Source organism: Onychostoma macrolepis, chromosome 21 (genome assembly GCF_012432095.1).
Source record: "Onychostoma macrolepis isolate SWU-2019 chromosome 21, ASM1243209v1, whole genome shotgun sequence".
Classification (NCBI taxonomy): Eukaryota; Metazoa; Chordata; class Actinopteri; order Cypriniformes; family Cyprinidae; genus Onychostoma; species Onychostoma macrolepis.
In genome coordinates this window covers 30266400-30291010 of record NC_081175.1, presented here as the reverse complement: position 1 = coordinate 30291010, position 24611 = coordinate 30266400, and the positions used below count along the sequence as shown (strand labels likewise).

General features: G+C 36.0%; 1 protein-coding gene and 2 pseudogenes across 3 annotated transcripts in view; 1 reads left to right on the top strand and 2 right to left on the bottom strand.

The window, feature by feature from the left end:
* LOC131528971 (C-type mannose receptor 2-like) overlaps positions 1-24611 on the bottom strand; it is a 60714-nt gene that overhangs the window by 22229 nt on the left and 13874 nt on the right. The gene's annotated exons all lie outside the window — the stretch shown is intronic.
* On the bottom strand, positions 4912-7034 carry LOC131528972 (vitelline membrane outer layer protein 1-like; annotated as a pseudogene).
* Positions 15957-24212, top strand: LOC131528973 (vitelline membrane outer layer protein 1-like; annotated as a pseudogene).

Below are 24611 nucleotides of genomic sequence, written 5' to 3'. Positions count from 1 at the left end.
CTGAAAAAGTTCAACCTGCCACAGGAGCTGCTGAAACAGTTTTATTCAGCTGTTATTGAGTCGGTTCTGTGCTCCTCCATAACTGTCTGGTTTGGGTCAGCCAGCAAATCAGATTTAAGAAGACTTCAACGGACTGTTAGGACAGCAGAAAAGATCATTGGTGTGCACCTGCCCAGCCTTCAGGACTTGTACAACTCCAGAGTGAAGAAACGGGCAGGTAACATCATCAAAGACCCCTCTCACCCCGGACACAACTTGTTTGCACTTCTCCCTTCAGGCAGACGCTACAGATCTCTGTGCACTAGAACATCTAGGCATAAAAACATTTTTTTCCCCCATGCCATCTCCAGCTTAAATAGCTAACACGTGGATCATTACCTGTGTTCTGTAATTCATTCTGTAATTCATTCTCCATCTTTAATTATTGCCTCCCTCTCAAGTATTATGTAAATACACATACATATGTTTATCTATACAGCTGTATATAGAGTAAATAATGCACAAATCTGTACATAAATCTACTGTTCCAGATTCATACTTATTATTATTATTAGGATTATTATCCATTGTTAAGTCTTACTATTTAAATGTTTTTTTCTGTTCTCATGTCACATGTGTATTTATGTATGTATGTGTATATATATATATATATGTATGTACCAGGAGCACCTTAAAACCACAACAAATTCCTCGTGTGTTTGCGCACACCTGGCAAATAAAGCTAATTCTGCTTCTTCTTCTTCTGGACAAAAATTTCGATTCGCTACTCCTCCTGCACCGTTTGTCACAGACCCATGAAAGAGGTGTCAAATCGACCGGCTCATTGAGGAGATGTGGGCTATATCTTTTTTAAGCGATCGGACCTACGATGTTCACACAGCGGATGAAAAAGCGGGCAAAAAATCCCATTGATTTACAATGGTGGAATGTTCGTGAATTTGACTTGTCAACTGTCACTTTCTCACACACACACGCAGGCCCTTAGAGCCCCTTCTCTCTCTCTCTCTGTCACTCACACACACTCATTTGACTCCTCTAAGTAACCAATAAAAAAAAAACTATGACCTTCATAACCACACCCTAGCAACCACCCCATAGACCTCCATTGAAAACAGATCAAAAGGGATATCTTTGGATAAAAGTGTCATATAAACATGCAGGTTTTTCTCTTTTGACTCGTGATCACAAACAGGACTTCCCTCATGCATGCTACACATGCTAGCAGTGAATAGCTACATGCTAATAGTGATTAGCTAAGTGTTAAATCAGACTAAGAACATACGAATAACTCTATAAATCTACATAGTAATGATGTGTGACAACTACCAACCGCTTAGCAATACGCTTAGTACGCTTAGCAGCCAATAAGTACTGACATGACAACTTCATACCTATGCCCTAGCAACCACTTACAGCACCCTAGCAACCGTAAAAGGACATTAACAAACAATTTTCCAGCACCAAAACATTGTAGAAACATGGCGTTGGGCTCTGTGGATTCAGACTGTCAAATAGTCTTTAAATATCATGCCATAAACTGTATGGGCACAACATAGCTACCATTTAGAGTACCTTAGCAACTGAACAAACTCATGAATAAGCAATTTCTCAGCTCCAGAAAGTGGTATAGATATGGGTGTACCTTTTTTTGGGCTGAAAAACCAGTCTGTAAGTATCACCATGGCGACTGTGCAGCGACACCCTAGCAACCACATACAGAACCCTAGCAACTGTATAGCAACATAAAGAAGCCATATCTCAGCTCCACAACATCATACAGACATGGGAGTCGGCTCTCTACAATCGCGCAGAACACTGTAGTATCTGCCCAGCGCCGAGTTTTGCCCCGGCAAGCACCACTCACATTTTCTTCAGGAAATGTACAGTCTAGTTTAAGCTACTGTTCGACTTTCTCCATAGCATTTTAAAGTGTCTGTTTCTCTTAATTCAAATAGATCACATATTTAACCATCAGGTCAAGTATACAGTATTCAGTGTATACAGTGATTCACGCACCGCTAATAAACTGCTTGTGTCATATTGTGCTGAGAACTGCTCCATTCGGTTCGTACCTGAAGTTAGCGGTTATAGGGGAAACTATTTAGTTATTTGGATATATATATATATACACACAGTATTGTTCAAAATAATAGCAGTACAATGTGACTAAAGAGAATAATCAAGGTTTTTAGTATATTTTTTATTGCTACGTGGCAAACAAGTTACCAGTAGGTGCAGTAGATTCTCAGAAAACAAACAAGACCCAGCATTCATGATATGCACGCTCTTAAGGCTGTGCAATTGGGCAATTAGTTGAAAGTGGTGTGTTCAAAAAAATAGCAGTGTCTGCCTTTGACTGTACAAACTCAAAACTATTTTGTACAAACGTTTTTGTTTCTAGGATTTAGCAATCCTGTGAATCACTAAACTAACTTAGTTGTATGACCACAGTTTTTTAAAACTGCTTCACATCTGTGTGGCATGGAGTCAACCAACTTGTGGCACCTCTCAGCTGTTATTCCACGCCATGATTCTTTAACAACATTCCACAATTCATTCACATTTCTTGGTTTTGCTTCAGAAACAGCATTTTTGATATCACCCCACAAGTTCTCGATTGGATTAAGGTCCGGAGATTGGGCTGGCCACTCCATAACATTCATTTTGTTGGTTTGGAACCAAGACTTTGCTCGTTTACTAGTGTGTTTGGGGTCATTGTCTTGTTGAAACAACCATTTCAAGGGCATGTCCTCTTCAGCATAGGGCAACATGACCTCTTCAAGTATTTTAACATATGCAAACTGATCCATGATCCCTGGTATGCGATAAATAGGCCCAACACCATAGTAGGAGAAACATGCCCATATCATGATGCTTGCACCACCATGCTTCACTGTCTTCACTGTGTACTGTGGCTTGAATTCAGAGTTTGGGGTCGTCTCACAAACTGCCTGTGGCCCTTGGACCCAAAAGAACAATTTTACTCTCATCAGTCCACAAAATGTTCCTCCATTTCTCTTTAGGCCAGTTGATGTGTTCTTTGGCAAATTGTAACCTCTTCTGCACATGCCTTTTTTAACAGAGGGACTTTATGGGGATTCTTGAAAATAGATTAGCTTCACACAGACGTCTTCTAACTGTCACAGTACTTACAGGTAACTCCAGACTGTCTTTGATCATCCTGAGGTGATCATTGGCTGAGCCTTTGCCATTCTGGTTATTCTTCGATCCATTTTGATGGTTGTCTTCCGTTTTCTTCCACGTTTCTCTGGTTTTGCTCTTCATTTTAAGGCATTGGAGATCATTTTAGCTGAACAGCCTATAAGTTTTGCACCTCTTTATAGGTTTTCCTCTCCAATCAACTTTTTAATCAAAGTACGCTGTTCTTCTGAACAATGTCTTGAACGACCCATTTTCCTCAGGCTTTCAAATGCATGTTTAGCAAGTGCTGGCTACATCCTTAAATAGGGGCCACCTGATTCACACCTGATTCTTCACAAAATTGATGACCTCAGTGATTGAATGCCACACTGCTATTTTTTGAACACACCCTTTCAACTAATTCAACTAATTGCCCAATTGCACAGCCTTAAGAGGGTCCATATCATGAATGCTGGGTCTTGTTTGTTTTCTGAGAATCTACTGCACCTACTGGTAACTTGTTTGCCACGTAGCAATAAAAAAATGTACTAAAAACCTTGATTATTCTGGTTAATCACATTGTACTGCTATTATTTTGAACAATACTATATATATATATATATATATATATATATATATATATATATAAAAAATGAAAATACACTTGAAGTGAAAGTTCCATGTAATTTTTAGTCTTAACTCAAAGGCAAAATAAAATTATTTTTCTTTCCCCATTGGCAGATATTTCTTCTTTTAAGCAAAAACTAAAAGTTTAGATTAGTTTTTTCCAGAAAACAAGACATTATATATAAGTCATTTCGCTTCAAGTGAACGCATCTTGATTTAAGGATGTTGAGATATTTATACCAGAAAAGACAAAAATACTAAGAAAATAATGTTTTGCAGTGCGATTAGAATTGTGGTGAACCTGATTAAAAGTGACGTATAATCTAGGAACTACTGCTCAAAGAGGTTTTTATGCACTACACCTTGAAAGGTTTTATCCACACACAGACTCACACAATAAATCAAGATTTAACATGTCTCTGCCTGTTTTGAAGCTTTGAGAATCTTTTCTTTTAGCATAGATAGATTGTGTCAAGTGACTGAGTCACAGGGGAGGGCTGGTCTCACTACGTCACATAATGTTGGAAACTAAAGTGATTGTAACTTCATCTAAACGTTCAGGTTAAAGCCTGCATTTTCCTATCATTTCTAAGAAAGACTTTTACCTCAGAATAAGAGGTTAAAGAATAACAACATTAATGGAGTCAGATAAATAACTGAATTATTCACATCATCCTTCAGCTGCTTTCGGTTTTGATTGGTTCAAAATAGCAGCGTAATCTCCAGTCTTACAGCTCCACTAATGAAACCCATAATCAACATTTTACACTCATACAACAGATGAGCAGTCACATTGTAACTTTTTAAACATGATAATCATCTCTGCATTAGTGACAATTAATGCAAGTACATGGTTTGTTTTAAAAGTTAAATCTTAAGTCTGATTAAATGTATTGGAGTAGTGTTTTAATTTGAAATCTAAACGCTGATATGATTTGAGGGGTCCATGTGATCTTCTCTCAGCTGTTGATCTCCTGTAATACTGATGATCTCCAGCAGAGAGACACTTCACTCAATCATGATCTCACTTGACAAATTTGAAGAGAAACCGCTCGACTTCACTGTGATAGTAAATGTTTGGGTTGTCCGTTAGACAGTAAATGTTGTTGGTCAGAAAAGCACATTAAAAATCAGACACTTTCATTTCAAGTTAAATTAGTATTTTAATAGACGTAGGGATGTAATTCATGGGAGTTCATGGGTGAAGTGTATGAACTGATAAGACAATAAGGGAGACCTGGGTTGAGGTCCTGATCACATCTCAGGCTTTATCAGTTATGAGCCATCTGATCTCGGTTCTTGTTGTCATCCTCAAACACCTGAAAGAAAAGCCATCACTAACGTCACAGAGATCTTCCAAACAGTGTTGCTCTGCAGTCCAAGTGTTTGATTGCGTTCACGTCACCTTAAGCGCAGCAGTACATGTGCACGTCATTGAGAGCGGTGTCGTCTCCTCGTCCTTGTGGCTCTTCTACCAGGGTCTTGATACCACAGATCCCTTTTCCGTCACATCTTTCACTCCAGCCGCCCCAATCACCCCAGTTTGTGCCGTCACCCTTTAACTCGTTTTCACCGCATTTGAAACTGGAAGTAGTTTGGGTGTAACAAAATAAAATGCTGTTTCAATCAATACTAACAAAAGGCAAACCAATCTCTTGGAACGTCACTGTAAAAAGTGATAAGTTGACTTAACTCAAAATTGAGGAAACCCGTTGCCTTAAGTTAAAAAAAAATAAATAATAATAATAGTAAGAGAAAAAAAAAAAAAAAATTAAGTGAACTTGACAATTCACTTTATTTTTAATTTACTTAATTGTAAGGCAATGGGTTTCCTAAAAAATTTTTTTTAAGTCAATTCAACAACACTTTTTACAGTGTTGCAATTTGACTTGCACCTAAGAAAAACAAGCGGGGAAAAAAAAGGCACTGCATGCACATTTTTAAATCATAACATGTATATTTATATAGTACCTCAGCAAAAATATTATTCCCCGAATTAATATTTTTAGTTGCAGTCTGGTGCCCTGCAATCATTTCCAGTAAGATTTGGTGATGATAGTTGAGCATAATAATGAATGATTTACAAGCAATCTGTCAGAGACATTTAGAGCACCAAATTAGGTTAAAGGACTTTCAGCACAGTACAAACTCACTTGATGTTGTTTGCAGCCGTATCATCACCACCTCCTTGAGAAGATTCAACTCTCAGCTGAAAAGCAGTCAAGAATCCAGAAGGACACCATTTGATAGCTTTCCACCCACCCCAGCTGAAGAGGGAAAAAGGTTAACCAAACATTAAGAAAATTAATTTGTCTAGTTTATGAAAAGAATAAAATGCCTCTAACTGCAAACCTGCTACATTATTACTCTTTGGACGGAGCTCATACCTGCCTTCAGCTGACTGAACTGAGGCGGAGTTGGGACTGTACATGCTGTTAGACGCAACACAGTGAAGGCGAATCCGTTGAGTGCAGTGTCATCCCGTCAATAGGATCTTCCACCTTAAACAAAACACTAAGATATATTAGAAAGAGAAAAGGAGTAATCTTAACTCAAACCTCTAGTGTTCCTGGAGGTACACCAACATCATTTTGGATGTCTACTAAAGATGTGATCAGTTGGTGTATCTTCAGGAACAGGGCTGAGAATCCCTGGACTAACACAAGCCATAGTTACATTCAACTCCATGTTTCTTTAGTATAAATCAAAGCAGTCAAAAACTTGAGCAAGTGCAGTTTCCGTAGAAACACCTGGAATTTAATCACTAACAGCAACTCCAGAGTTTATTTTTTCTGAAGATTTGAACCTTCAACCCTCAGTCACCAGCTTACACTTTCAAGCATTAAACAAACCCCATACTACTGCAATTAATTCAGTTCTTAGCTTACCTTTAGACTGAACCCTGCGGCGTACGTTCCAGGTGGACACATTTCCCCCTCACCCCACGACCCCCATCTCCCTCCATTCGGCACGGTCAGCTCTGATATGTATGGCTCATCTGGATCTATGAAATGTCCATCGATGTTTCGCTCCGAACGTATTCCTGCGGACTCAACGCTCACCTGCAGCCCAGTAATGACTAGCAGTGAAAACATCATATAAATGAAGTCATGCATTGCTGCAGCACTGGCCTGATGGATTAAAATTCTAATGAAATTAATTATTTTTGGTTTGTAAATGAAAACTGAACCAGATCTCAAAGGAACAGTTTCTTCAAATCCAGAACAAAAAACCTTTCTGAACTGTCTGTGGTCTGTCAGCAGAAATGATGTTTTATTAAGAAAGTTCAGGAGGAGCACGATCAGATAATCAATCAATTCGGCACAGGTGGAGCTCGTTAGTTAATCACCTTAACTAAGCTATACGAAACGCAGCTTGTCCCATATTCACAGACATACACCGTATGACCACCAGAACATATGAATAACAAATTCTCAGTTGATAATTAATTATGCTTTTTGCAAAAATCATTGTTTTATTTGTGAATGTAGACATTTGAGAAAGGCTTTAAGAGCGAGCAAAATCCTCTTCCGGCTACTCCCGCTTCATAGGCAATATTATTGCAATAAAATTTGATAAATAAAATTTAAATACAATTTCACGCCATTTGTATGCATGTCATTTCACAGTATTTTCACATCCTACATTACTACACTACTTGTGCAGTCACAATTCTATAATGGTAGTCTACAATTTACTCAAGCCAATGACATTTTTTGTATGACATTATTTTTAAAATTATTGTACATAAATACACTGTAAAAAGTGATGAGTTGACTTAACTTAAAAAAATAATGATTTTTTTAAAAGTTAAGTGAACTTGACAATTCACTTCACTTATTTTTTAAATTATAATTTACTTAATTTTAAGGCAATGGGTTTCCTCAATTTTTTTTTAATTTAAGTCAACTGATCACTTTTTACAGTGTAGCTTAAATAAAACAAATTATTATTTCTGAGAAGTCAGACATACATTATGGTACAAACTACATAAAAAAAATTAATTCATACAATGAATTAAAAGGCTGTAGAGAACAGTGCACTATTGCAGATTTATATACTGAGGTTTTAATTCCATTATTTTAATAAAGTCTGTCGGGCCGGTCTAAGGCAAGAAACCAGGGCAGAAAACGAGTTCCACTCCGGCCCTGTCTGTCAGTGGTAAGCTTTAATTTAGAATGTTTGTGATAATGTAAGAAAAGTAGTTTAAACATTTTGCCAATTGCTTGAGCAACTTAATATATAAATCTAGAAGTAAATGCAAAAGTAAAAAGCATTGAATAATGTGTTTCTTATATTCATTACGTTTAAACACGTCTATGAAAGATTGTATTACTGGACTGAGTAAAAAAAAAAGAATCACAGTGCTGAAGAAGCATTTTAAGTAGCAATGTTTGGATTTGAAATCAAAATAATGGATAAATGTTGTGTTTGTAGTAAACGGCCACAGATCAGTTGCAGAATCCTGTGTGAAAACACAACGAGTCAGTGCTGCTTCTGCACCACACATGGACTGCATACACACTGCAAACAGAGTATGTGTGAACCTGCTGTAAAAGGCCACCTCACATACAGCTCACAAAATCAGGTTTGTGCTGTGTGTAAGCTATTGTGCAACAATTGCACGATTTAAAAATAAATAACTAAATGTAGTGCATGATCAAATATTTAAGTGAGATAAATATATATTTTTGAAAAATGTCTAAAAAGTGCCCCCCTCCGCCCCTCAAATAAAAAAAATCCCCTCTCACAAGAGTCACCTAAAAGAGGAATTAATTTTCAAAAATGAAATTTATGCCCTGGATCATCACTATAAATAATTCTACATGAAAAAAGGCTTTAAAAAGATTGGTATCGGTGATCGTATCGGCAGATACTGCTTTCTGTGATCGGAGCACCCCTATTAATCAAATCATCAGTTTGTGTTCTATGAAAATCTATAGTTGTGTCGTAGTGTATAAAGATGGAAACAACTGCTAAATCTTCTGTAAACATTTGTGCATGTTGTTTATAATCCCCTAATATTATTTTATGCAATTTATATTCTGTAGTCGTGAAATAACTCACAGACATAAACTCTTCTTTAAACAATACAATGTTTTTATTTGTAGCACTATTTTGTATTTTTTAATCAAAATCTTTGTATTTGAATGACATTATAGGTTACTTTTAATGAATTAACATTACTTTTAATTCAGTGTCCAAATATATGGACACGTGATCATGTGGAAAACATGTGAAATTCATGTGGTTTTTCTGTAAGGGCAGCTCTCAATCAGCAGAAAAACTGACCAATTCTCTGTGAAGCTGCTTTGAAACAATATGTATAATCATACAGATAAAATGCCAATGTGAAAAACTCAAATTCACATTCAAATAAGCAAATTAATACAATAAACAGACTCAATATTCCTCTTTATCAGTCAGATAAAGTGCTGGGTTGACCTTTGACCCCTCACCCTCTACAGATGATCATCTACAAATATATCTGAAAGTATTTTACAGCAACAGCAATGAAAACACACTTCATCAGCTGATATGATGTTATCTACTGGATTCATTTAATAAAGAGTTTCTGAGAAATCACTAAACAGACAGAAAAGTTTGAAAAATTATTGAAGTGATAGGATTTCATCTCCTAAAACAGCCTGTGCTTTTGCTTTTGTGTATTGATGCTGTTTCTGACAGAAGAATCACTTTTATTCTCAGCTTTCTCATGTGCTTCATCTCTCATTTCACACACAACATCTCTCTGTTTCTCCAGATTTACAGCAAATCAAGAGAAGCACTTCTGTTCTTACCAGACACTCTTTCTGCATTCATCTGATGATGATGATGATGATGTTTCATATCAAGCAAATCTAATCTCCTGAGTGAAGAATATGTGTAAATTCATGCATCAGTCATAAATGCATTAAAATGAGTGTCATTTATAATGTATTTTCCTCATTTAAAAGCTACAGAAATTTAATCAAACACGGCAATTATTTCTGTACAGAAGATGTTAGACAATTTCAATCCAAGATGAAAATAAATTCATAATACATAGAATGCATTCAAAAGATTCAACAGAAGCATCTGCTCAGAGAATATCTGATTTCAGACGCAGTCATATTGTTTGTAGAGTTTCAGATCTCAGTGTAAAGGTTAAATCTGCGACACAGAGCTGAAGATGTAAATGTGTGATGAAACACACCTGATTCACATCAGCAGCTCATCAATGACTTTAACAGAAACACAAGAGCTCAAGACTTTACACGAGACACACAACAGCAGAAGATCATCAAACATTGTTTCTAGAAATTGACATTTAAAATTCACAGAAAATGCAAAATCACCATTATTATTATTATTTGTGTTGATAACTGAATGACATTCACTGAATTAACCTGAAAGAATGTCACTCTTATTAAATAGAATTTAAGGCCTTATAAATCAAATTGGTTACACTAAATGAGTTTTATATTTATCATAATACATAGAATATTAACAGTGGTTATCATCTTTGTGATCACTAGATGGCAGAACTAGATTTCAGACTCAAATGTGTTTAGTTTCAGGTTAAAGTCAGTGAAGAGAATCAGAGATATGAAGCTGAATGTGGATCATAATGTCACACACGGAGCATAAAGAGACTCATCACACACATCACGAGTGGGGATAAAATACATAAGACATAAGCACCAAACAAAATAAGACTAACAGAGTTAAGGACTACTAGAGAAACACAAAAATAAACAAAGAAGAAGACAAGAAAATAGCTAAATCAAAAGAAACAAAGAAAATATTCAGGAATTAGCAAGGACTAAACTTTACTAGAACAGCTGCAAGTAGCACAACACATTCACTCACAAGTCACAGAAAAACCAGCAAAGACAAGAGAGCAGAGAATAAATAGGGAGGAGAGCACACGAGGATCAGATGAACACAGAATCAAGGACAAGATGAGCGCCACACAAGGGGGCGTGGCTATGATCAACAAGGGGGTGGGGCCAGAGGAGCACATGGCAAACACAAACAAAGACAAAGCCATGTGCTGAAACACAAAACAAACAGAAACATGAAACAAAGACAACACTGACAAGAGAGGATCATGACATGTTCATCCTCATTCCTGACTCTTAAGAAGGAATTTTGGTAAACTAAATACATCGACCAAATCTCTGCAGCTGATGTAGAGCAGTGCCATAGCTTTCTGAATGTCACAAATAAGCACATTAAGAAATGAAAGAAAAGAAAAAAAAAACATATATTACAAAAATATTCTCAAGCATCAGAAATATTCGGTCAATCAACTTGATTATTTGGATGGGTTACATAAAGATGCATTTCTCCTAACTTCTAATTTAAGCAATAAAAAAATGAAAGGAAAAGAAAAGAAAAGAAAAGAAAAGCAATCAATGAATGGTTTAGAGAGCGGCGCTGTGCTGAATCTGATCTTACAGACTGTTCAAAACTCTCCGTTTCTGCTGCCTTAGTAAGTTATTGTGAAAACAAGCATGTTTATATGTTGGCAAAACAGCAATTAAATATAATTAATATCCTAATTTAACACAATATATCCTAATGTAAGCTAAAACAAGCTCCTGAGTAATTATATTTTGTCTTAAAGCATTTAATGTGAGTTATTGAGATAAAAGCTTTGTGACAACTAGTTCAAAAAATACATTCAGAGACATCCACGACAGTCATGAAGAATCACAGCAACAATCACAGAGCAAGACGCTTTCTCTTCTGTCTTCAAATACACTGACGCTTAGGGACATCTGTGACAGCTGTTCTACGACATCGCCTGCAGATATTTAGTGTGTTGCTTGATGTAAATAGTTTAAGTGTCAGGAATGAGGATGAATGAATCACCAGAAAAGGAGACAGAAGGCACACCCATTTTCTTTTGTCACACTTCTATACGAGACAATTTCATAAGCACTTTTCCCCATCGCTGCTGCTTTCAGATTGGAACTTTCTGAATTTAAGTTTTGAATTTATAAAAGTGTGAATAATATATTACTGTGATATAATGATTGAATGAAGGTCTACGACATGAATTATGCAAGCTATATGCAAGCTTATATTAAAAAAAAAAAAAAATAATATATATATATATATATATATATATAGTTGAAGAAGAAAAAAATAGGGTGTCCATATTGCTGCACAAAGGCCATGATACAGTATGCCAAGTGTGAGTTTTTCTGCAACAATACCTACTGGGTGAACATTCATGTAGTAAAAGACCACATTATCAAAAACAAGCGTATACAACCTCCTGACCAATATTCATATTTGTGACGTTAATGCTATTTAATGCAGCTTGAGACACTCATCTAGAATCAAAAGCGTCTTGCTCTGTCAATGTCAATGTCAATGTCAATTTTATTTATATAGCACTATTAAAAACAACCATAGGTTGACCAATGTGCTGCACAACAAAAGCAATTCAAATAAGACAATACAAAACAATTTCTAAAAACAATTGAAATTCAAAATACTTATTGATAAAATGCCAATTCAAAAAGGTGGGTTTTCAACATAGATTTAAAAACAGATAGAGAAGGCGCAGATCTAATACAGAGGGGGAGAGCATTCCACAATCTAGGTGCAGCAACTGAGAAAGAGCGGTCACCCCTGCATTTCAACTTCGACTTTGGGACGCATAGTAATCTCTGGTTGGACGACCGGAGAGACAAAAGGGGCCGATGTACAATCAATAATTCTGATAGATAGGCAGGGGCCAAACCGTTTAGTGATTTAAACACTAAAAGAAGAATTTTAAAATTAACTCTATAGCGCACAGGCAACCAGTGCAGAGAGCGTAAAATTGGTGTAATATGATCCCATTTTTTGGTACTCGTTAAAAGCCTAGCGGCTGCATTTTGAACTAACTGCAGACGGGATAGGGCTGACTGACCAATCCCGAAATACAGCGAGTTGCAGTAGTCTAATCTAGAAGTAATAAAGGCATGAACTAATTTTTCAAAATTTTTACTAGACAGGATAGGTTTTACTTTTGCTAGAAGTCGAAGCTGAAAAAAGCAGGACTTAACCACTGTATTTATCTGTCTGTCAAATTTTAAACCATCATCAAAAATGACACCCAGATTTCTTACCCAAGGCTTCACAGAAGAAGTTAAATCACCAAGATTTACTATCGGTGTACTACGAGAGTCCGACGGAACAAACACAATTATTTCAGTTTTACTCTCATTGAAATTAAGAAAATTTAAAGACAACCAGGCTTTCACATCAGACAGGCATGACATAAGTGTTTCCAAACCACTTGAACTCTGTTTAAAGGGCAAATAGATTTGAGTGTCGTCTGCATAGCAATGGAAAGACAGACCATGACAGACTCTGTGATAATTGTCACTGATTCTCAGTGATTACTGAAGACTGTTGTGAACGTCTCTCAATGTATCTTGTAAGTCTGCATTTAACTTATTTAATGTTTTAAACACATGTATTTGGATAAAAAGTGAAGAAATATGGTCTTGAGTAAACTGTTGTGTAATGACGTCTGTACTCTTGTGTTTGTATTTATTTTAAACTGTAGACTGAGTTTTTTATCTCAATAACTCACAGTAAAGGCTTTGAGACAAAACAAACAAAAAACATATAATTACTGAAAAGCTTGTTTTAGCTCACTTTAACCTGTCTTCAAATAGGATATATTGTTATTTTAAATTAAAATACTAATTCTATTTTTATTGCTGTTTGATAAATGCAATAACCCCCTCAGACACATTAAGATCATTTTCTTTTCAGAACATACAAACATGCTTGTTGTGTCACAGTCACATAATAATGCAGCAGTGACTGAAAATGTTGGACAGATTTATATTAAAATAATATTGACTGGTTTTTCATTTCATTTTTGTTGCTTAAATTAGATGGAAATTAGGAGTAAACACATGCAGAAAAGAGATGAAGACACAAAGCAGTGAAAACATGGAGTTTGTGAAGATCGTCAGATGGAGCAGCTGCAGTGAGCAGAAAATATTATATTTATTTCTAGTGTCTGTGTGAGCTCCTGATCTTCTGCATCAGTCACTGTATCTAAACGATGAAGATAACAGATGTGTTTTATTCACACACACCTGTGAAGAGCTGCTCTCTTTAGCTTTCTACATTTTTGACATTCAATTAAAGTGATGTTTTGTGGCTGATGTCATTCAAATACAAACACGCACACAAACATTGTATCGTTTAAAAAAGAGTGTATTTATGTCTATGAGTTATTTCATGACTACAGAATATAAGTTGCATAAAATAATATTAGGGGATGATAAGTAACATACACAAATGTATATTTATTATGTTTATACACACAAGATTTAGCAGTTGTTTCCATCATTGATGGCACAACTATAGAAACTGATGATTTGATTAATAACCCTAATTTCTAGCTTTCCTAAATTCTTGTTTTATTTTAAATATCCAAATACACATCCACTTATAAAAAATATTGTTTCTCTTTTGAAAACCACAGAACATTAAAAATCCTGCAGCAACCCTGAGTATAAGAATGACTTATTTATATTTTAATTTTTTTTATGTGTCAGGCAATATACAAAACAACTTACAAAAACAAAAAATGACATTTATTCATAAATTAGCAATACTATGGAAGCTTGTTTCCGCCACAGGATAATAAAATAAAATAAAATAAAAAAGTAACTGTGACTTATGTCACAATTCAGAAATGTGAGAAAAGTCCAAATCGTGAAAGTAAAAGTCACAGTATTTTGTATTTTGTGGCGGAACAGAATTGTGAGATGTAAACTCAGAATTGTGAGAAAGTTCTTTCAATTAATTTATATCTCACAATTTTGACTTTTTTTTTTCAGAATTGTGAGAAAAACGTCAGATTTGTGAGAAAATAAGCCTGAATTGTGAGAGGAAAAAGTCGCACAATTGCCCTTTTACCTTTTTTTCTTTTGTGGCAGGAAAAAAAAAATAGTTTATTTCTTACAATCTCCTTTTTATATTTTGTAATTCTGAATTTCTCTCAGAATTGTGAGAAAAAGAGTCAGAATTGCAAAATATAAACTTTTATTTTCTGGTGGAAACAGGCTTCCATAGAGACAAGCAGAGAATATATTATTATTAATCCTAATGTCTGATTTATTTTCTTTCTTCTGTGAAACACAAAATGAGATGTTTTGTAGAATGTTTACGCTACTCTTTTCCACATAATGAAAGTGTTTTTTTTTTGTTTTTTTACAGCTAACCTGAAAAAAAAGGAGCAAAAAGGCAAAATAGCATAAAATAATGAAAGTAGTTCCATACTACATGCAGTATATTCCTCTAAAGAAGTCATATATTTTAGTCTGTTCACACACAAAGCTGATGCTTGGTATTATTGATGACAAAAAAAACATTTTTTTTTTTTTTAAGGTTAAACAGAAGAAACTGACCTGGGAAATGTGGAATCACTACAGTATACTACATTGATCTCATATCATGAATTCAAGCTGGTTCAGTGTTGTTGATCTTTGATCTGTTTTCTCAGAGCTCTTCATCACCTGGACAGACTGAAAACACTTGAGGACGACATGAACGAGAGGAAGACCAGAGCAGAGGATGATGGGACAGATTGTACAGACACACCTGCAGCTAATATCACAGACTGGGCCAGAATCAATAAACGCTTGTGAATCAGAAATCACAAACTGTCATTATCCTACAGATACAGATGCTTCATGGATCATATTTGCTTGAAAAGCTGATTTCTGCTTTACAGAAGCTATTTTTCTTTAAAATCTCATTAAAAAAATTTAAATAAACACATGCTTTAACAGGAGATTTGTTTACATGCAGGTCATTGACTTTAATATCCAAGTTCATTTAATCATTTAGTTTTGCATTGTAATCTTGCTCACCGGCCAGATCAATAATATGAACATAGAACACAGAACAGGCTAATGTTCTGTGTGTATATATTTTATTCTCTGTGTTGCAGTGCATGCTTAATATTTCACTCATTAAAAATACAAAATCAAACAAGCAACTCAAAATTGTATAGGCATTTTACCAAACAAAACAGTTTTCAGGGACATTTACGGGTAAGCATACAGCTGTTTTTATTTTTGTGTGTTCACATACAGGTCATTGACGTTTGCTCAGTGCTCCTGGCTGCTGATTGGCTAGAACCAGGAAATCATGATATTGATAAACAACATAAATGTATTTGCTGATAGACCACAGACAGTTCAGAAAGGTTTCCAGTTCTGGATTTGAAGAAACAATTGTTCCTTAACATAATTCATTTTATCAGTGTTTTTTAATTGATCAGACCAGTGCTGCAGCAATGCATCACTTTATTTCCATGATGTTTTCACTGCTAGTCATTACTGGGCTGCAGGTGAGCGTCGAGTCTGCAGGAATACGTTCGGAGCGGAGCATCGACAGACCTTACAAATCTGAGCTGACTGTGCCGAATGGAGGGAGATGGGGGTCGTGGGGTGAGGGGAAATATGTCCAACTGGAACGTACGCCGCAGGGTTCAGTCTAAAGGTAAGCTAAGAATTGAATTAATTACAGTAGCAGGGTTTCTGCAGGATTTTTAAGATCAAATTTAAGACTTTTTGAGACCTTTTTTAAGACCTGCACAAATAAAATTAATACCATATAAGCGGAGTAGGGCAATGTCTATAGCACAATATTAAATATTAAACTGTAAAATGAGTGTAAAAAGCATAATTTACAATTCAGATACAAGTTTTCACAAAAACTTTTATAAAATGATCAATTTTACATTTCAGCCTTTAAACCATTTTTAAGAAAATGGATAAGTCAAAAGTATTAATTATTATATTGATTTAAACAATTATTATCAATACAATTATTATATAAAATAAATACCATGAATTAGGGGTGTGCGATATTGACAAAAAATGATATCTTGATTTTTTTCTGGGATTTTATCGATAACGAGTGTGTTATTGTGCTGATATCTTAAAGAATACCGTGGACAGCTGACTCCTGAATGTTTTTGATATCCTTCATATACTGTGTGGTCAGTTCACAGCAGTGATAGAAATTAATTATTTTTTTTTTTTACCTTTAAGCCATTTTTTCTGAAAGTGTGCATCATCTTTTGAAGCAAATGAAATCAGTATCAACAAAATGTATCTTTGCAATGCTTCTGAATGGCATTCAGATGTATTTACACACTGTTTAATGCAGCTCAGAGGGACATAGAATGCTAACCTGCAGTTACAAATGCATAAATAATGTTTTGATATTTGAGACATAAAACGTTGAAAACTAATGTTTGAAATTATTTTTACTACTGTTAACAAGTGAGTCATTGCGATTGAACCGAATCATTTAAACGGTTGATTCCTTCAGGAACGAAACACCACATGTTGCACAGAGACGCAAAAACTGTGCTGTAGCTGGTTGGAATGATTTTTGTTGGTGAAACAGAGCAAAAGCAGGAAATATGGTGTCTAAAATGTAAGTCTCTTAATATTAACGTCTTGTTTATTGAACTGTTGCATAAAATCAATATCACATTTGTAATCATGCTGACTTTTGGAGAAAAAACAGCACTCTTCGTGTGATATTAACTATATGAAATGATATAAATATAGGCTATACATTTTCTGCACCCATATCTTAAATTATGTGATCATTCTAAATGCATTTTAATAGAATCGTGTAGTGAAAGAAGGCACTCTTACACGCACTAGTTTAATAGTTTGGCACAAATATAATGGTTTTCCCGGTAAAGGCAGTAAGCTCAGCACCGGACTTTGAACTTGCAGCGCTTATGTTTATTTCATGAAATCGTAGTCTTTTGAAGTTTAATCCTCACATTCAGCCATTTCGCAATTCTGGTCTTTCCCCAAATTTAAGACCTCTTGAAATCATAATTAAGACTTTCTTGTACAATTTAAGAGTTTTTAAGGCCTTAAATTTGATACAACTAAATTTAAGACTTTAAGACCCTGTGGAAACCCTGAGTAGTATGGGGTTTGTTTAATAATGCTTAAAAGTGTAAGCTGGTGACTGAGGGTTGAAGGTTCAAATCCTTAGAAAAAAAATTAACTCTGGAGTTGCTGTTAGTGATTAAATTACAGGTATTTCTAAGGAAACTGCACCTGCTTATGTTTTGAGACTGCTTAATACTAAAGAAACGTGAAGTGGAATGTAACTATGTATTGGGTTAGACCAAGGAAAGCACACCAACAATAAATGTTTTTGAACACACTTGATTCAACTCATCAGCTCTTTAGATGAGACTCCAAGACCTGAAATGGATCGGTCAGATAAGGGAGGCATCCAAAATGTGTGATTTTGGTGTATCTCCAGGAACACTGGAGGTTGGAGTTAAGATTACTCCTTTTCTCTTTCAAATTTTTCTTAGTGTTGTTATTTTTGTGTTTTAAGGTGGAAGATCCTATTGGTCGGAGGGATGATACTGCACTCAACGGGATTCGCCTTCACTGTGTTGATGCGTCTAAAGGCTTATCACACTCGTATAATAACTATGCCTCAGTTCAGTCAGATATAGGAAGGTAATGGGCTCAGTCCAAAGAGTAATAATGTAGCAGGTTTGCGGTTATTAAGAATTGTTATGTTAAGAGTCAGTTTCTTCATAAGCTAGTAGGGGTGTAACTGTACACAAACATGCTGGTTCAGTGCATACCTCGGTTTTGATGTCAGGTTTCGGTACAGCAGGGGGAAAAACTAAACATAGATTGCAAAACAAATAAAAATCTACCTCAGCTTATGCACTAAACTATAGGGAGCCCTTTTACATTACTATAAGGTTATAATTAACCAAGAGCCCAAACTTAAATTTAATTACTATTTCTTTTTAAAGTGCCCCAATTATGCCAATTCCAATATTGCCTTTCATGCAATGTGTAAGGCAACCACCCTCCGCTGCGCCTCCATGTCGTGCATTCAAAGCAAACAACTTAATCCGCTCTCAAACACTTGATTTAACTGACGACTGGTTCTCTAATCTCAGTAGTTCAACGTGGGATTCACAAAACACTAGCTATTGAAAGATGGTTCAGTACCCAGTTTATTTGGACCAGCTGGCTCCACTGAATCACAACCTGCAAGTATGCCAAATAATAGATGTTTATATTTTCTCAAGCATTGGAAATGCGGAACTATGGCAATAAGCGTATTGTTACTGACACGTGCTGTACACATAGACCAATTACTACAGACTGGGCCATCTGACCAATCAGAACAGAGTAGGCTCACGGAAAGGACGAGTTTAGAGAAACTGAATCTTAGAACTGCTTTGAACAAATCGTTTGGGAATCGCTGGAAAATGAGGTGATATTAAATGCATATTTTGAGAAATGTAAAGTGTTTTTTGTCCTTACATGCATGTAAACCTATTGTAGGAGACTCCCAAAACAATATTAGAAACTTTAAAAATGGCATAATACGGGCACTTTAAATATAATAATCAACACTCAAAAAAAAAAAAAAAAAATTGTATAATGTAAATTGCACATAATGAAGTTTTTAAATTAACTTATAAATTATAACATTTCTATTTGTTAGGGTTAGGGTTGAAAAATTCATTTACAGAGTGGCTGTCAAAACTTTTTTCATAACAGATTTATTTAAACATACATTCAAAAATTAAGACATCACTAACAGGTAAAGAGCATTTCACGAAATATCAGACTATGCACATTATATGTTATGAGTACATAGTCTAATATTTCACGAAATGCTCTTCTCTAGACTTCATTTCTCTAGTGAACTAACGAGCTGTGGACACTGGTAACTTGCCTGAGGTAAATGAAATGCTACGTGACATTTTGTTGACAAGCTGTTTAATTGACGTCTTTTGCGGTTGAAACACTGATTGAGCGATTACATGAGGCATGAGATGTTAATTCATGTTTATTTCACGTTAAAACTAGTAGTAAAGAAGATGATCACGCTCCGCGCTGCCGTTTGAACTGAGGCGTTCATACAGCGATCTGTCTCACCACATCAAAGAGTGTCAAAACGGCATATGAATTTCCTGAAAGAATTGACATAATTTGAAATATGAGACTTTGTTTCTTATCAAAAGTAATATATAATTAATAAAAGTTTTATATATGATATAAGTTTCCAATGAAGTTTCACTAGTGCAGTCGTTAAAACAATGCAGTATTTGTTTGGTACCGAACCGAAAGACGAATATGTGTACCGTTACACCCCTATAAGCTAGGCAGATTAATTTTCTTAAAAATAATGATTGGTTTGATCAATAAAACTCTTGTTGTTTGTTCAGCTGGGGTCGGTTGACAGATATCAATTGGTGTCCTTCTGGATTCTTGACTTCTTTTCAGCTGAGAGTTGAAGCGCCTTTAGGAAATGGTGACGATACGGCCGCAAACAACATCAGGTGAACATGTGCTTTTGTGTGAAAATCCTTTAACCCAATTTGGTGTTCTTGGTCAAAAATGACTGGTCTTTTACCAGTCTTGTAAATCACTCATTATTATGCTTTATTATCACCAAATCTCTGATTGAATCTTCTTATCATCCTGTTTTCTTTTAATTTTTTTCTTTTTGGAACTGATTGATTGTAGGCCTCATTGATCTGTGTTTATGCACCTCAGTTTTGGAGTAAAAAAAACAAACAAACATTATTTGTGGATAATTTTGTCAATATTCACTCAAGTTTGCTCAAAATAAACTCATAATACTCAGCTGAGTAGCCATTGAAACCAGCCTCTGGTCAAATTGCAAGTTCCAAGAGTTTGTTTTGCCTTGCTTTGTTAATATTGATTGAAGAAACAAGATTTGTATTACCTTGTTTGCCCTTTTGTTCTCATCCTGTTAAAAGTCCTCAGTTTTCCCCTTGTCTTTTGTCTGAGCTAAACGTTAATAAATGGAGATGTGTGTTGATGCTACTTCGTTCTCCTGACCTTCATTTAAGTTAAACTACAACCATGAACCCGTAACAATAATGTTGTCACATCCAAATTTCTTCTAGGTTCAAATGCACTGGAGGGTCTGTACTGCAGGGTGACAGCACACACTGGGGTAATTGGGGCGGCTGGAGTCAAACATGTGAAGGAAAAGGGATCTGTGGTATCAAGACGCGGGTAGAAAAGCCACAAGGACGAGGAGACGACACCGCTCTCAATGACGTGCGCATGTACTGCTGTGCTTAAGGTGATAAGACCTCAATCAAACACTCGGATCACAGATCTGTTTGTAAGATCTCAGTGATGTTAGTGCTGGGTTATTTGACTCTGGCTTTTCTTTCAGGTGTTAGAGGACGACAACAAGAACAGCAAAAATATCAGATTGATTGTAATAATTAATCAAATACTATGAGCTAACATGAACCATGTCATACAACAATGTTGTAAGTGATAATGAACGGTCAGCCAGTCATTATCACAAAATAAAGCCTAACAGGACAATCAAGACCTTGAAAAAAGCAGAGGTTTACTGGTTCATCCCGCTTGTTGTGCCAAATATCAGCATTAAAGACTTTCAAGAAGCGCCTTGTAGTTTCATCTTTTTTTTTTTTCTTTTTTTTTTTCATTAAACTTTACATCAGATGTTTCATTCCATTTGTGCATGTGGCAGACGGTTCGATCTAAAGTGACTTACACTGTATTCAAAGTAATTGTCTTGTCTGTTCATGCACTTCCTGGAAATGAACAGTGAACACTACATTAAATATAATTGTAATACTGTCAACCCTGTATCCTATAAACTTTTTTTTTTATCCTATAACCTTTCTAAGGGTATATTTATATCCTACACTCTTACAAACAAAGGTTCTTTGTTGGCATTTATGGTTCCATTAATAACCTTTAACATCCATGAAACCATTTCATTGCATAAGTGTCTTTAGATTATTAGATTATTAAATGGAAAGATTAGACTATTTCCCCCCCTCTTTTGCTTAAAGGGGTCATGAACTGAGAAATAAAATTTCCCTTGAACTTTTTACATATAACATGTATATAAAACTATAAAAACCTCTTGTAAGTTTCAAAACTCAAAACTTTCTTGTTAGTTCAAAAACAGCTTTTATTGAAACCAAGCTCAGAAAATGACTCATCTTGGAGTGTGCCATTTTATGACGTGACAGTGTGATTAAACACCGTCTCTGCAGGAGAAGATCAACGCCTGCTTCTACATCACTGCCTCTTTAGCCCCGCCCACTGATACATACTTGTAGTAGTAGGAGAGGAAATACTAGAGACGCAACACAGGATTACTCTATCAACAGAACCATACAGATGTCATTACAAGATTATAAGACACGGTGTAGTGTAAATTGTGAAAAATTCTTACACCAAATGATACCAAATGAGATGTGTTGTTTTCAATGTATGTCACAGCAACGTCCATCTGTTATTTTAATAAGCGAAACTGATAGCTAATCACAGCAGTGGGTGTTTACTCGCGAGTCTTGAATGCACCCTGCCTATAAAACAGACCATTCTGCAGAGAGGCTCAAAAACAGGATGGAAAATAGCCTATTACTTCTCAATGTTGTTGTTGTTGTTTTTTTCATGTAAAATCATACTAACATTATAAGTGAACCTCAGAGACCATTATAAAATCATTTAAAAAAATGCAGTTCAAGACCATTTTAAAGGGGACATCAGATGCAAAATTCACTTTTACATGGTGTTTGAACTGAAATGTGTGTTGGCAGTGTGTGTACACAACCACCCTATAATGATAAAAATCCACCCATTTTTTTTTTTTTTTTAAATCCCCACAAATTATAAGCCTACAGCAGTGGTCCCATTACATGCACAAATTATAAGCACTTTCTTATAATATAAGCACAAATTATAAGCACTTTCTCAGAGCAAGCCGTCCACAGATTCCTGGCAAACTGATGTCACACAGGCAGACCCTTCCCACGACTGTTGACGGACACTGCCATTTTAGCATAGACACGCCCTGAGTGAGCTGTAAACAGTCCGCCATTGTTTCGATCCCGGAGCAAGTTTAGACAAGATTGTCTCCTAAGCAATTGAGGTGTTTTGTTGTTGGATTTAAGAATGAACATAGCAGTCGTCTTTTTTTTTTTTACTTTTGTTTTTGAAGGGAATGCACCCCCAATCTACCTAAATATGTTTATGTTTGTGTGAATCATTTTACACCAGACTGCTTTGTAAACGAGGGTAGAATTTGCTAAAAAGTCGTTCCTGAAGGATGGATCGGTACTAACTTTTCAGGATCCAGCTTCACCTCCAGAAGAAGTGAATATACGTTTTTTTTATTGAATCTTTGTGTAGCAGTACGGTTTATTTCTGCCGGGTTATGTAATATGCAGGGGGAGTGCCCCTTTAATTGCGTTCCTTCTGTATATAAGGGTGTCGCTATGGGTGTGCGTTCTCTCTGCGTCATTTGAGCGAGACACCGTGCTTTCCGGCGGGACGCATGACTGTTTGTACGGTTGGACAGGGGAACTTTGTGGGATGCCGTCGAGCGGATGCCGTCAATTTAATGCGTGTTTAATACATTACAGCTCTGGTGCCGTGTGAATCGCACTACAGGTATGTTTAACAGTGACGAAAACATATGATTGCTAGTAGCTGGGCTGGCCAAATTTATATCTTGCATTATATTTTATATTTAAGGTGCGGGCCAACGTGCAGGGGACGTTACAGTGGGCTCTGGGTTCATCTAAAGCGGATGTTCCTTTTGCTGTCTGCATTGTTTTGCTTCCGGTTTCGCCATCATTGGACTTGTCCCAGTGACTATTCTGCTTTCAGTGTTTAGGGACGGGACTACGAGTTTGTCTGTTCCATTGAACCGCCAGACGAGCATTATTAACTCATTAACTCAGTTTCAGATCGAGTGTTGACACGCTGCGTCTGATTTCCTCGTCCATCGTTCATGTGTTGAACGCGCTACATCAGCTGGACCGATGATGGTGGGCTGTTGGTGTGGTATTTTTATCATGGATTGTGTATTGTGAGTAACCGATCCAAATTAAAAGCCTCCAGTGGTATTTAAACATGAGATAAAGCCACCTAACTGTCACCATTATTTTCTGCAGCTTGTTTCCTGTAAACATATGATTTTTCTGTGAATTGATTGTTGTTGTGTGTTTATATTTTTTTCTTATTCGATTGGATTGTTGTTGTGTGTTTGTTTTTCTTATTTGATTTAAGTCGGGTATATTACCCATATATATTTTTGTGAGTGATTTTTTCCAAGTTTATTTTTGTTTGTTTATCTCTTATGTGTTGGTGGCCTAAAGGCAGCCTATAGAATGTGTTTCTTTTTGTGATTTATTGATGGTTGTTTTTGCCCATTCCTGTCCACTCCAGCATTGTCGGGTGACCGGACGCGGCGCCTCGATTCGATGAACCAAATTGCTGTGGCGAACTTTTAAAATTGTTTTAGATTGCCTGTTGCTCCGTTTATGTGTTTGATATACTTGGCTTACTGTGTGTGTTTTGTTGTTTTTTTTTTTTTTTCTCTCTCTCTTCAGAATTGGGGCAGCCAGTTACAGAGGATTAGCGTCTCTTTCCGGTTGTGGTGGTGGGTTCTTTTGCCTGAGTGCTGTGCTCACAGTGAGGTGTGGCGTGAGTGTGCAGTGAGGGTGCACGCATGATTGCTGTATCAATTCTGTCAAGGATAGCCAGTGCCCCATTCTGAAGTGAGCGTATGTGTGTCATTTTGTGCGTAGATTCGTTTTGATTTATTGGTGTGTCGTGTTAAATAAAATGATATTTTTCTATTACTGAGAACAATAAAGTTTTCTATTGTTTTATACTCAACCCATGTCTGATACCTGACTCTGATATAACGAACCTCTGAGCTTTGCTCTTGGTTAAAGGGCATTTCCCCGGAGATAGGCCCCGGGGTGGCGTAGT